The sequence below is a fragment of the Bubalus kerabau genome, chromosome X (genome assembly GCF_029407905.1).
Source record: "Bubalus kerabau isolate K-KA32 ecotype Philippines breed swamp buffalo chromosome X, PCC_UOA_SB_1v2, whole genome shotgun sequence".
NCBI lineage: Eukaryota > Metazoa > Chordata > Mammalia > Artiodactyla > Bovidae > Bubalus > Bubalus kerabau.
This window is the reverse complement of record NC_073647.1, coordinates 40,888,033-40,903,450: the sequence shown is the minus strand read 5'-3', so window position 1 is coordinate 40,903,450 and position 15,418 is coordinate 40,888,033. Positions and strand designations below refer to the sequence as shown.

The following is a 15,418-nucleotide window of genomic DNA, read 5'->3' as shown; positions in this document are numbered from 1 at the left end:
CTTTGCTTAAATTAAATATGCAAAGTCTAAGAACTAATAGACATTGTATTTAAAACTCATAGCTGCTGCTGCTGCTGCTAAGTCACTTCAGTCATGTCCGACTCTGTGCAAGCCCATAGACAGCAGCCCACCAGGCTCTCCCGTCCCTGGGATTCTCCAGGCAAGAACACTGGAGTAGGCTGCCATTTCCTTCTCCAATGCATGAAAGTGAAAAGGGAAAGTGAAGTCGTTCAGTCATGCCCAACTCTTAGCGACCCCGTGGACTGCAGCCACCAGGCTCCTCCATCCATGGGATTTTCCAGGCAAGAAAACTCATAGCAGCTAGGTACAATTAATAATCAGAATACATTTTTGCTGTGAAACAAAAAACTGAGTATTAAGTTGAAATAAATTAATTAAAAAATACATTTTAAGATGTTTAAACCATAGGCTGGAACATGCCATTGTTGAACTGTAAACTACAATAGTGAATTTGCCTCTGATAGTCTTGACATTCAGTGTGAAGGTCACTCAGTCATGTCCTACTCTTTGTGACCGCATGGACTGTAGCCTGTCAGGCTCCCCTGTCCATGGAATTCTCCAGGTAAGAATACTGAGTGGGTAGCTGTTCCCTTCTCCAGGGGATCCTCCCAACCCAGGGATCCAACCCAGGTCTTCTGCACTGCAGGTGCATTCTTTACCATCTGAGCCAGAAGGGAAGAACAAGAATACTGGAGTGGGTAGCCTCCACTTGTGGAGGATCTTCCAGACCCAGGAATTGAACCGGGGTTTCCTGCATTGCAGGCAGATTCTTTACCAGTTAAGTTTCCAGAGAAGTCCTTGACATTCAGAAGCCCAATCAATTAACAACTTGGAAACAGTATGTATTCCAATTAAATTAGATGCCATCACAGAAACTCTTGGCAAATATGTTGGCTTCTTTATTTACTGATTTAAAAAAAAACACAAGGTTTTAGACATTGTAAACATTACCTCCTTCCTCACCACTTCAGAACAATCTGGTTGTAGTTTTACTGGCATGATTCCCTCCTATATAAGGGGAGAGTATATCCATCCTCATTCCCATAATAAGGATTTGTCCATATCATTAAGGATTTTCCAACATTGTCTTTAATAACTTAACGGCATTCCATTATACAACTCTATTATAAATGAGTTGATAATTTCTCCCATACCAAGACATTTAAGTTTTTTACAATTTATTGATATTACAAAGAACACTGGAGAAGGGAATAGCAAGGCACTTCAGTATTCTTGCCTTGAGAACCCCATGAACAGTATGAAAAGGCAAAAAGATAGGACACTGAAAGAGGAACTCCCCAGGTCAGTAGATGCCCAATATGCTACAGAAGATCAGTGGAGAACTAACTCCAGAAACAATGAAGGGATGGTGCCAAAGCAAAAACAACACCCAGTTGTGGATGTGACTGGTAATGGAAGCAAGATCCAATGTTGTAAAGAGCAATATTGCATAGGAACCTGGAATGTTAGGTCCATGAATCAAGGCAAATTGGAAGTGGTCAAACAGGAGAGGGCAAGAGTGAACGGCGACATTTTAGGATTCGGCAAACTAAAATGGACTGGAATGGGTGAATTTAACTCAGGTGACCATTATATCTACTACTGTGACCAAGAATCCCCTAGGAGAAATGGACTAGCCACCAGTCAACAGAAGAGTCCAAAATGCAGTATTTGGATGCAATCTCAAAAACGACAGAATGATCGCTGTTCTTTTTCAAGGCAAACCACTCAATATCATGGTAATCCAAGTCTATGCCCCGACCAGTAATGCTGAAGAAGCTGAAGTTGAACAGTTCTATGAAGACCTACAAGACCTTTTAAAACTAACACCCAAAAAAGATATCCTTTTTATTATAGGGGACTGGAATGCAAAAGTAGAAAGCAAGTAACAGGCAAATTTGGCCTTGGAGTACAGAATGAAGGAAGGCAAAGGCTCATAGAGCTTTGCCAAGAGAATGCACTGGTCATAGCAAACACCCTCTTCCAACAACACAAGAGGAGACTCTACACATGGACATCACCAGATGATCAACAGCGAAATCAGATTGATTATGTTCTTTGCAGCCAAAGATGGAGAAGTTCTATAAAGTCTGCAAAAACAAACCGGGAGCTGACTGTGGCTTAGATCATGAACTCCTTATTGCCAAATTCAGACTTAAATTGAAGAAAGTCAAGAAAATCACTAGACCATTCAGCTATGACCTAAATCAATCCCTTATGATTATACAGTGGAAGTGGGAAATAATACTTAAAGGACTAGATCTGATAGACAGCGTGCCTGATGAACTATGGATGGAGGTTCATGACATTGTACAGGAGACAGGGATCAAGACCATCCACAAGAAAAAGAAATGTAAAAAAGCAAAATGGCTCTTTGAGGAAGCCTTACAAAACACTGTGAAAAGAAGAGAAGGGAAAAACAAAGGAGAAAAGGAAAGATATACCCATTTGAATGCAGAGTTCCAAAGAATAGCAAGGAGAGAGAAGAAAGCCTTCCACAGCAATCCATGCAAAGAAATAGAGGAAAACAATAGAATGGGAAAGACTAGAGATCCCTTCAAGAAAATTAGAGATACCAATTTTATGGGAAATTGAAATACCAATTTCAAGGGAACATTTCACGCAAAGATGGGATCAATAAAGGACAGAAACGGTATGGACCTAACAGAAGCAGAAGATATTAAGAAGAGGTGGCAAGAATACACAGAAGAACTGTACAAAAAAGATCTTCATGACCCAGATAATCATGATGGTGTGTGATCACTCACCTAGAGCCAGACATTCTGGAATGTGAAGTCAAGTGGGCCTTAGGAAACATCACTACGAACAAAGCTAGTGGAGGTGATGGAATTACAGTTGAGCTATTTCAAATCCTGAAAGATGATGCTGTGAAAGTGCTGCACTCAATATGCCATCAAATTTGGAAAACTCAGCAGTGGCCACACGACTGGAAAAGGTCAGTTTTCATTCCAATCCCAAAGAAAGGCAATGTCAAAGAATGTTCAAACTAGCGCACAATTACACTCATCTCATACACGAGTAAAGTAATGCTCAAAATTCTCCAAGCCATGCTTCAAAAATATGTGAATCGTGAACTTCAAGATGTTCAGGCCGGTTTTACAAAAGGCAGAGGAACAAGAGTGTAGGAGACAGGAAGAATAAAAGAAAAGCATGTCCCGCTAAGGGCCACAAAAGAAATTTATAATTATTGATAAACTGGATGCTATGAGACTCTTGGAACCAGTCCAGAGGGAAGAGTTCATAGTCTTGAAAATAAGATATGATCCTAGTTGCTTTAGGTGTAGAGTTAGGTTATTTGACGTTTTTCTTGTTTCTTGAGGTTAAGCCTGTATTGCTATGAACCTTCCCCTTAGCGCTGCTTTTACCGTGTCCCATAGGTTTTGGGTTGCTGTGTTTTCATTTTCATTCGTTTCTATGCATATTTTGATTTCTTTTTTGATTTCTTCTGTGATTTGTTGGTTATTCAGAAGTGTTGTTCAGCCTCCATATGTTGGAATTTTTAACAGTTTTTCTCCTGTAATTGACATCTAATCTTACTGCATTGTGGTCAGAAAAGATGCTTGGAATGATTTCAATTTTTTTGAATTTACCAAGGCTAGATTTATGGCCCAGGATGTGATCTATCCTGGAGAAGGTTCCATGTGCACTTGAGAAATTTAGTTTCACTTTTTAAATGTAAATCTTTAATTCACCTAGAAAATATTTTGATATATGAAGTAGGGATACATTTTTTCCAGTTTTCTTAAGTCCATTTATTAAATCCATCCTTTCCTACTTATGATATCACCAGAATAGTCTAAGTCCTCAGTCATAGATTTGTTTCTTGACTTCCTATTTTGTTCCATTAAACTATCCATTCATGCACCAATAAGCTTTAGTAATTGATCTGGCAATCTTTTCATTAATCCTCATTATCAAAATTTTATTCTCAACTCTGAAGAATTTTTTAGATGAAACTTAGAATCATTCTGTCAGTTCAAAGAATCCTAAAAATATTTTTATGGTAATTATGTTCCTTATTTAACATTCATTCAAAAACATTTATTGTGTGCCTTGTATACCTAGTTTGAATTTTCTTAAATGTAGATTCATTGAGAGAGAATGGATAACAGTACAAAATTACCTCACTCAAGAATCTCACTTGTTCAAGTCTCTTTTTTATCTCCCTGAGTAAGGTTTATAGTTACATTCATATAGGTCCTATACCATTCTTATTACACTCATTTCCATATGTCAAGTATATTTTCTTTTTATATGAATATGATCTACTTCACCACATTTTCTAGCTGATTACTGCTGGTATGTAAGAAAGGCAAGGAGTTTATTTTCTAACTTACTATTTTACTCTCCTTAGTGCTGCTCATTGGTCTTCAGTTTCATTTTAGATCTATACAACTACAATATCACTAAATACAGATGAAGACAGAAATTTCTGGCTTAAGAAAGAAATTTTTTACTAAATTAAGAATGTACTCCCCTAGTCCTAGTTTACTATAAATTTTCTGTTATTTTGCTTTATTTTTAAGCAAGAATGGAAGTGGGATTTTATCAAATGCTTTTAATATTTACTACCATGATGATATTTTCCTCTGCCTCTTAATTGTTGAAGATTAACATATTTCCCAATATTAAAATATTCTTGCATTCCTGAAATAAAGCCCAAAGTGTTAATGCTGTATACAGAATTTGTGGATCAACATTTCTAAGTCAAGTGTGCCTGCAGCTTTCTGTTGTTTGCTATCTCTATAGGTTTTGGCATGACAGTTATATCTTCTTCCTAAAATAATCTGGGAAGCTTTTCATATTCTTTTCTATACTTAAACAGTTTAAACAGAATAGGAAATATTTGATACATTAAAGGTTTGGAAAAACTCATCCATAAAGTCTGAGTCTGTAAGTTTTGAAGGGGGATTGTTCCTTTCTAGATGGTTCTATTCTATAGAAAATAACTATTGCTTCATGCTCATGAGTTTAATTTTCCTAGGAAATCATTTGCTTATAAAGTAATTATCAAGATTGAATCATAAGAATATTCACTTGCAATTTGTAAATCTCCTTTATATAAATGAAATATTCTTTCTTATTTTAATGAGACCAGCTTCCATACACATGTACCTGAGTGTATATTCTCAGCCTGTAGGGTACTTTATTGCGATATGAACTTTATTATATGAATATGAACTTTGTTATACATGTTAAATCAATCTAATTGTATTATTCAAATGGTCAATATTTTTACTTTTTTCTGTCAAGGACTAAAATATGTGTATCATAGTCTGCCACTACAATTGTATATTTGTCCATTCCCACTTCAATTTCTAAGACCATTTGTTTTATATATTTTAGCATTATGCATAAATGTTCATTCATTATAGTTTTATCTTCACTGTGTACTACAATATCTTGGCAATGTTAAAAATACCTCATTTTGTTCTGTTTGTTTTATCCTAACCCCTACTCGTTCTATTATATTTGAGGTTTTGGGAATATATCAGTGAACAGATCAGGTAAGATCCCTACCCTCATGAAGCTCACCATATAGTGGAGAAAACAAAAAAAGTAAACTAACAAATAATTATGGGCTTCCCTGATAGCTCAGTTGGTAAAGAAACTGCCTGCAATGCAGGAGACCCCAGTTCAATTCCTGGGTTGGGAAGATCTCTGGATAAAGGATAGGCTACCCACTCCAGTATTCCTGGGCTTCCCTTCTGGCTCAGCTAATGCCTATTATATTTGAGGTTTTGGGAATACATGAGTGAACAAATCACATAAGATCCCTACCCTCATGAAGCTTATGATATAGTACAGAAAACAAAAAAAAGTAAACTAACAAATTAAATAACTATAAATTGCAATGTGTGCTATGAGGAAAGTGGATATCAATACAATATAGGGTAGAGGATCTACTTTAAACAGGAGCTGACCTCTCTGAGATATTTCAGCTTACAAAAAAAAAAAAAAGATTAGGAGAGACTGACCATACAAGGGGCTTGGAAGCCCAGGGAACAAGAAATTAGATTAATATTGCCAGCCATATTTTGCCAGATTAGAGGGCTCATTGCTCTGCATCATACAGAAAAGGAACCACAGTTGGAAGGAGCCTTGACAGGATCTTTGTGTTCTGTACTGCCATTTGTTTACTCAGTGCTGACCTTGACTACCCTTGTCAACACACCATCTGAAGAAGTATCAGCTGGCAGTAGCATAAAGTGACTTGAGTCTCCATACCAGGTTGTCTTCTGCAGGGGGTGTGCTCTCTGGAGTCCTTGCAGGATGCAAACTGATCTCCAATTCAGGGTACTCTAGCCTCCAAACCCTCCCAGACAGGCTTGGCTTTAGCTGAAGTGAAATACAGGTCTGCTGCAACTTCTCTCAGTAGTGTCTAGCTTGGCTATCTTTCAGAAATCCCTCCAAATTTTTGGTATATAAATAAAGATAGCACCCTTCTTGGCTCTCTGAGTTTTCAACTATTACAGATATTTTGGTCACTTCAATGGGTACAAAAGAAAGAGGCAATTAAATGTTTACTCAGGTAAGCACCCATCAGCAGCAGCCTGAACCAAAAGCCTCCAGCATGTTTAATCTGCTCCCTACCACTGCTCTTTTCCCTACTCTGAAAGACAATTATTTTAAAATTAACATGAACACTATTTCCTAAAGTATGTATAAGTATCATCAGCAGTACATGATTTGATTTTAGGTGGAACACAGCTGAGTATTTATGGGTGTATTTAATTTTCACTATTTAGGTATTTATTATGAAAGTGTAGAAAAAAATATACATGACTAGTATAGAAAAACTACCATGACACCAAACAAGGTTTGACACCACTCACCATATGGCAAACCTTTATAAAAATCCCCTTTGATATCCCTGTTCTTTCATTCTCAGAAGCAGCTGTCCTTTTCTCTCTCCAGAATCTCCCATCAGCCAGTGCCCAGGTCTTTTCAGAGCTTCTTCTTCACCTTATTAGGCTCCATACTCTTTCCCCTCCCCCATTGTTTTTCATATGCAGAATAATTCTATCCTCTATGCTTCTAATTTGCATCTGTACACTTATTAAGCTCAGCAAATGAAAGATTAGGAACCAGCATCCCTAAATGGCAACAAGAAATGGTAAAACACCAATTATGTTTCCCTGTCACAAAGAATTTTTATTTTTTAATTTCCCTGTTACCAAAAAAAAAAAAAAAAAAAAGACTGAAAATCTAACTAAGTTTCAAAGTGAAAAAATAAAACAGACTCAAAGCTGTGGGCTTCATGGGCATGTGACCTGTGCAGTCTACAGAATGTGACTCTTAAAACAGTCCTGCTGCTGCTGCTGCTAAGTCGCTTCAGTCGTGTCCAACTCTGTGCGACCCCACCGACGGCAGCCTACCAGGCTCCCCCGTCCCTGGGATTCTCCAGGCAAGAACACTGGAGTGGGTTGCTATTTCCTTCTCCAATGCATGAAAGTGAAAAGGGAAAGTGAAGTCGCTCAGTCGTGTCTGACTCTTAGCGACCCCATGGACTGCAGCCTACCAGGCTCCTCCGTCCATGGCATTTTCCAGGCAAGAGTACTCGAGTGGTTCGCCAATGCCTTCTCCAAAACAGTCCTACAGTTGGTTTAATGTTTTTCTATCATCTTGAAATTCATAATACATTTTGAACAAAGGAGCCCCCCATCCTACATTTTCATTTGGAAAATCATGCTGCCAACCCTGCTCTGTAGTGAAGTATGTCAGATGAAGAACTAGATTAAAGGGTGAAAAGACAGAATGTGAACAGTAGCTAATGGTATTGTTAGGGGAAGCACACGGATTGAGACTGCCCACCCTGGCCAGGCACTATAGTAACCATTTGCATGAGTTGTTTTATGACAGGAGATCCTGATAAGGAATACGGAACTAAGGAGCCACCACCAAACAGAAGAGTTCGGGAAAGGTCTAAAGGAGACACCGCGTGTCCGTCCACTTCCCAGAATCCCTCTCCCTAGCATCCATCTTGGCTGAGTGATGCATGCGCCACCAGGAAAGACTCTGAATTAGAATGATTGGCCAAAGACCACCCAGAAACTAATCCCACCACCATAAAACCCGAGACTGCAAGCCACGTGGCAGAGCAGTTCTCCTGGGTTCCCTTACCCTACTGCTCTCCACCTGGGTGCCCTTTCTTAATAAAATCTCTTGCTTTGTCAGCACATGTGTCTCCTCAGACAATTCATTTCCAAGTGTTAAACAAGAGCCCAGTTTTGGGCCCTGGAAGGGGTCCGCCTTCCTGCAACAAATGGCGACTCTGCCGGGACTCTTGTTAGCTGAGACTGACATCCTGACCACTCAGGGTACTCAGGGGCCAGCTTGCCTGCCAATGGACCAGATCCAGAGGCCGCAACTGGGACCCTTTTGTCCCTGGTCTCCTCCTGATGCGGACAACTGGCCAGAGTGCCCCGACCGGTAAGGAACAAGAGACTTTATTGACCTCTCTCCCCTTCCCTCTCTCTTTCCTCTCCTTAACCCTTCTTATCCTTCCCCGTTTTTCTAGTCCCCCGTCCTGGACGCAGGAATCTGGTCGAAGGGCCCTCAGTCTGAGCTGAGGATTGGAGACTGATCACCTCCTCTTGGCAGAGAACTTGAATTCTGGTTCTGGTCTGGTCTGATTTCTGGTAGGGCCGAGTTCCAGTTCTCCCTTCTCTGGAGGCCCAGGGAAAAGTCCCATAACGCCTGGATATCTGTAGGTGGCAGGAGACATCTGTAAGGCCACCCCTTTTGCTCCCCTCTCCCGCCTCCTCCCCATTCTTCTTTCAACCTGGCTTCCTTTTCTCCCTTTGAAATCTTTGATGTTAGTACTTGGATCTGAAGTTCTGTGTCTCTATAGGAGGCTTTCTGAGAGACTGTATTCTTGTATTTAAGGGAGTGTCTGATGAGGACTGCCAGGTTTATATGTGTGTGTTTTAACTCTGTGTTCTGTGTTGTGATTTTGATGGTCATTTTGCTTTGTCTGGCCACCATTTGGTTTAGACCTGCCGCCATTTTGTTAGAACTTGATTTTCTTTCCCTGTGCCTTGAGACCAGGGCTCTCAGGAACACTTATCTAGACCATCTCTAACTCCTGAGACTGAGGGAAAAGGGGAAAAAGACTTAAAATTTTTATTTATTTCAACTGTTTTTTTATAAACTAGTAAATTTTATATTGTAATATCTAATTCATGACTAAACTTAGAAAATGAAGCTAGATCTTGCACTGTGTCTGTCTAAATATGTCTTGATATGTCTTTGTCTCTGGGTAATATTTTTGAGGTTAATTTGTAAATGAGCTCTATTTAACTGGCTTAAAAAAGGTAAGCACTTACAAATCAAATAATTCTAAATTAAACAATAAATTCCAGGTTCATGTGAACTGGGAAATATTCAGTATTAAATACCTATATTAATGTTTGTTTGTTGACCTATCTAATATAGACATGTCTTAGAGTAATTAACATTAAGTAGAATATTTTCATTGTACCTAGGTTTAATATAAGTTAAATATTATATCTGTTACAAGTCTGTCAATAAGGAAATTACCTCGAGTGAAGAAACTTCTAAAAAAATGTAAATGAGATATGAGCTTTAATATAAACTCTATTAAGAATAATTATTCTTTAGAAATATCTGTCTAAAATTGTCTCTCCAGATTGGCATAACTTAAATTTCTAAGGGTTGTGCTAAGTGTTGGAAGTCTATTGAATAGTTAGGTCATTTCCAAATAAAATAAGATTTTGAAACATTTACTGCTGCTGCTAAGTTGCTTCAGTTGTGTCCAACTCTGTGTGACCCCATAGATGGCAGCCCACCAGGCTCCCCCGTCCCTGGGATTCTCCAGGCAAGAACACTGAAGTGGGTTGCCATTTCCTTCTCCAATGCATGAAAATGAAAAGTGAAAGTGAAGTAGCTCAGTCGTGTCCAACTCTTAGCGATCCCATGGACTGCAGCTTACCAAGCTCCTCCGTCCATGGGATTTTCTAGGCAAGAGTACTGGAGTGGGGTGCCATTGCCTTCTCTGGAAACATTTACTACTAAGCACTAATTTCCTTTTACAGAGAAACTAAAGAGATTTGGGACTATAAATGAATAATGTTTGGTGCCATCCTAAAATGTTTTAAGAAAGCAAGGGTTTTAGAAATTATCACTGATATTTATGCTCACCAATCTATAAAATGCTAATATAAAAGTTAGTTCTTGGTTGCTAAATGAAAGTAGTAAGTGTGTTCTCAGTATTAAAAAAAAAGAAAGAAAAAGGTGTGAAAAATACTAAAGAGTTATGCATGATCAGGATTTTCTAAAATTGGATTACAATTAGTTAGATAAATGGATTTTGCTAGAAATGACACAGCCTTAAGAAAACTGGTTAGAGTCAACTAGGTCCAAGATGGCGGAGCTGACTTTCACTAGACCTTGAGCCTTGGTATTTAGGCCTATTGTGACATATCAACAAGCTAAATGATACACCCATCAACATGGACTAAATCTGACCAAATGTTCTAAACCCTTTTAATTGATCTTTTTGATACAACTTCTTATTTAGACTTCTTTTGAAGTTCTTTTGACCTCTAGCTAACTTTGGGGTGCTTCAGAGGGCCCCTGAAACATCCCAAAAAGAGATATTAAACTGTTTATTTGGTTGGTTAAATTACATGAAAAAGATTATCAAATGAGTAATAAATCTGCTCCTATTATAATGTATGCTAAAATTACTAATACAGATATCCTAGAAATTATATGGAGTTCTTAACATTCTGATATGTCCTGGTATTCTAATGGAAAACCTGATGACTTCACAAAAGTTAACAAAAGGACTGAATGAACCAGCAGATATGCTTATAACTTTTATGGTTTCTATCTGAAAAATTACTGGTTTTCAGCGAGTAGGGAAAACCTTCCTCAAGCTAATTATGACAATACTTTGGTAAAATTAAATGTTATAAACAAAACAATTATATTTTCTCTCTATCTGACTCCTCCAAAAATTGGAAATTCTTAGGTTTCCAGTAGGTTTATCAAATGAGTTAGGAAGGTTAACTCACGGGTACAAAAATCTCAAGAAATTTTTGAGACCTTAAAAAGGGAAGAATTCACCTAGATTTGTTAGGCAAAATCTGTGATAAGCCTTTGGTGTGAGTTTCCCCAGCCCTGTTTTATTTTAAAAGTTCAGTCTGAGATTCTATGAATGTTTCAGCAAAATAAAAAGTCTATGATCAATTATGGTTATATAAATCATCAGACCAAAATTAGTGAGAACAGACCTATTTTGCAAACAAACTAGCCTTAATTTGGTTATATTTGATAAAAATGAGGGTAATTTTAGGGAGAAAAAGATACTTCAAAAATGTTAAATCCCAGTTTGTCAATGGAGGTCTGCATCTCGTAGATAGTTCTTTGCTGTTATGTGATATTAATGTAAAATTTAATTGAATTCTTAAAGAATACCCTAAGTTTGTTTCTGAAGCTTATCTCAGTAATCTATCTTTGGATGAGTATCAGATGCCTCATGACCTGCAACCAGGACTGGAAAAAGACATAATTTAAGGGACTGTCTGGATGGAAGGACTCTTTTTTACCAGGTACTCTTAACTAGCTCATGCACAATGAAACTGAAGGGAAATTAACTCTTAGATTAATTCCCACTTCCAAAGGCCCCTACACTGGATTGGTCTATAGAGAAGACAGCTGACCTGATCTCACCTTAAAATGATGCTCAAGCAGGAGAAACTATACTACACCAAGATGAGAAGATGACGACATCAGAGGTAGACAGTTTGCCCAGGATGCTGGACCTGATTCATATGATCATTTATGTTTTCTTGATTTCTTAGACCTTTGCATATAAATCAAATGCTTTTCTATCATAGGCCTGATTCTATGCTAGTTTTAGAAATCAATTCAGTTGTTGGGTTTGTGGCCAATTACCTGTGTCTAGTTCTGGGTTACCTTGGTAAATTTCTCTACTACAAGACTCTAACTGGTTGGCTCTGAGAAAATTTACTTAAAAAAATTATAGTCATAGTCAGGTTACTGTGGTATTACTAGATGGGATCCCCTCACTGGGCCAATTAATAATGCCTGCTCTGACTCTGGCCATAAATTTGAGCTTTTTTCTATTACTCAAGCTCAATCAGAGCAATAAGAAAAGTTTCAGCAAAGAAGGAAAAATCTCCCACAATTATGGGATGGATTTATATAGATAACACAAGGCTATGGTAATTCAGGTTTAAAGTCTCCTTTGTGTTGGAAACAATTAAATCATACTAAGAATAATCAGTCTAGTAACACTAGAAAACTGGGCTATGTGCCTTATAGACGGTGGTGCCAACATATAATTTCCCTGGAAGATAAAGATTCTACAGAACTAAGTCAGATGACCTGAGATACATCTGAGATGACTGGGCTATATCTAATGGAAGCTCTTAAGTCTTACTTGTGACTTTACTAATACTGCTGGCTATGTTATTTGTATTTCACCTGTTTTACAAAATTGCTGTTTCTTACACTGTCAAATGTGTGTCTGAGGCCTCTAATGGAATAATATATAGTCCCATATGAGATCGATGATGCTAACAGTGTAACTCTAGATATGGGAAGAAGCAACAAGAGGGAATATTTTCCTGGACCAAGAGGCTAGTAAGACAGGTGGTCCAGAGAATTTTGGATACTGTTTTATGGCCTACTCCAGTAACAGCACATTGAGTGGCCTGTCAACAAAATCTTTGCCAAACCTGAGAATGGATATTCTTAGCACCATGGGATAAAATGGTCATGAAATGCCCCCCTCAAAATCATGGTCAAGTTTATGAGCAAAAAGGGGCTCTACCAACTGAAGACTGACACTTGCCACCTACATCTACAAAGATTAAATCATGGCTGCTGCAACTGCTGACTTTCAACACCCCTGAAAGGAGTTCAAGGTGAAAATCAGGAATGAGGCACGCTGTGCTCTGGGAAAAACTGGCAGAACAGGCCTTCAGACAGTTAGATCTTTTCAGGAGAAGATTTTTTGAGTCCCAATTCTTGCATCTTCTCATACCTAGAGAAACACTGACGTCATTAATGGTGAAATCTGCTTTGGCTATTAAGGAAAAGCCTACAATTAAAAGTCAAAATCCAGTAGCTATGGTTGAGATATCCTGGGAAATAACTAGGTGATGCTATGGGTGTACTTTCAGATTAGATCTTGTATTGGTAAACACTTTAGTTTTCTGAGTCTTGTCAGGCTTGGATGCCACCATTCTCAAAACAATATCTGCTGGAAGCTAGTAACTGCAGCTTGACTTTTTATAAAACTAGGCAACTGGTAGTTGAAGAAGTCAAGAAACACCTGGAGTAACAGGCAAATTTGGCCTTGGAATACGGAATGAAGCAGGGCAAAGACTATAATAGAGTTTTGCCAAGAAAATGCACTGGTCATAACAAACACCCTCTTCCAACAACACAAGAGAAGACTCTATACATGGACATCACCAGATGGTCAACACCGAAATCAGATTGATTATATTCTTTGCAGCCAAAGATGGAGAAGCTCTATACAGTCAGCAAAAACAAGACCAGGAGCTGACTGCAGCTCAGACCTTGAATTCCTTATTGCCAAATTCAGACTTAAATTGAAGAAAGTAGGGAAAACCACTAGACCATTCAGGTATGACCTAAATCAAATGCCTTATGATTATACAGTGGAAGTGAGAAATAGATTTAAGTGCCTAGATCTGATAGATAGAGTGCCTGATGAACTATGGAATGAGGTTCGTGACATTGTACAGGAGACAGGGATCAAGACCATCCCCATGGAAAAGAAATGCAAAAGAGCAAAATGGCTGTCTGGGGAGGCCTTACAAATAGCTGTAAAAAGAAGAGAAGCGAAAAGCAAAGGAGAAAAGGAAAGATATAAACATCTGAATGCTGAGTTCCAAAGAATAGCAAGAAGAGATTAGAAAGCCTTCTTCAGTGATCAATGCAAAGAAATAGAGGAAAACAACAGAATGGGAAAGAATAGAGATCTCTTCAAGAAAATCAGAGATACCAAAGGAACATTTCATGCAAAGATGGGCTCGATAAAGGACAGAAATGGTATGGACTTAACAGAAGCAGAAGATATTAAGAAGAGATGGCAAGAATACACAGAAGAACTATACAAAAAAGAGCTTCACGACCCAGATAATCACAATGGTGTGATCACTGACCTAGAGCCAGACATCCTGGAATGTGAAGTCAAGTGGGCCTTAGAAAGCATCACTATGAACAAAGGTAGTGGAGGTGACAGAATTCCAGTTGAGCTATTACAAATCCTGAAAGATGATGCTGTGAAAATGCTGCACTCAATATGCCAGCAAATTTGGAAAACTCAGCAGTGGCCACACAACTGGAAAAGGTCAGTTTTCATTCTAATCCCAAAGAAAGCTCAAACTACTGCACAATTGCACTCATCTCACATGCTAGTAAAGTAATGCTCAAAATTCTCCAAGACAGGCTTCAGCAATATGTGAACCATGAACTTCCTGATGTGCAAGCTGGTTTTAGAAAAGGCAGAGGAACCAGAGATCAAATTGCCAACATCCGCTGGATCATGGAAAAAGCAAGAGAGTTTCAGCAAAACATCTATTTCTGCTTTATTGACTATGCCAAAGCCTTTGACTGTGTGGATCACAATAAACTGTGGAAAATTCTGAAAGAGATGGGAATACCCAGACCACCTGACCTGCCTATTGAGAAATCTGTATGCAGGTCAGGAAGCAACAGTTAGAACTGGACATGGAACAACAGACTGGTTCTAAATAGGAAAAGGAGTACGTCAAGGCTGTATATTGTCACCCTGTTTATTTAACTTATATGCAGAATATATCATGAGAATCGCTGGACTGGAAGAAACACAAGCTGGAATCAAGATTGCCGGGAGAAATATCAATAACCTCAGATATGCAGATGACACCACCCTTATGGCAGAAAGTAAAGAGGAACTAAAAAGCCTCTTGATGAAAGTGGAAGTGGAGAGTGAAAAAGTTGGCTTAAAGCTCAACATTCAGAAAACGAAGATCATGGCATCTGGTCCCATCACTTCATGGGAAATAGATGGGGAAACAGTGGAAACAGTGTCAGACTTTATTTTTCTGGGCTCCCAAATCACTGCAGATGGTGATTTCAGCCACGAAATAAAAAGACGCTTACTCCTTGGAAGGAAAGTTATGACCAACATAGACAGCATATTAAAAAGCAGAGACATTACTTTGTCAAAAATGGTCTATCTAGTCAAGGCTATGGTTTTTCCTGTGGTCATGTATGGATGTGAGAGTTGGACTGTGAAGAAGGCTGAGCGCTGAAGAATTGATGCTTTTGAACTGTGGTGTTGGAGAAGACTCTTGAGAGTCCCTTG

The 15,418-nt window shown here is 38.5% G+C and overlaps 1 protein-coding gene across 3 annotated transcripts in view; it reads right to left on the bottom strand.

Annotated features, from left to right (window-relative positions):
- FMR1NB (FMR1 neighbor) overlaps positions 1-15,418 on the bottom strand; it is a 48,659-nt gene that overhangs the window by 21,460 nt on the left and 11,781 nt on the right. The window lies entirely within an intron of this gene.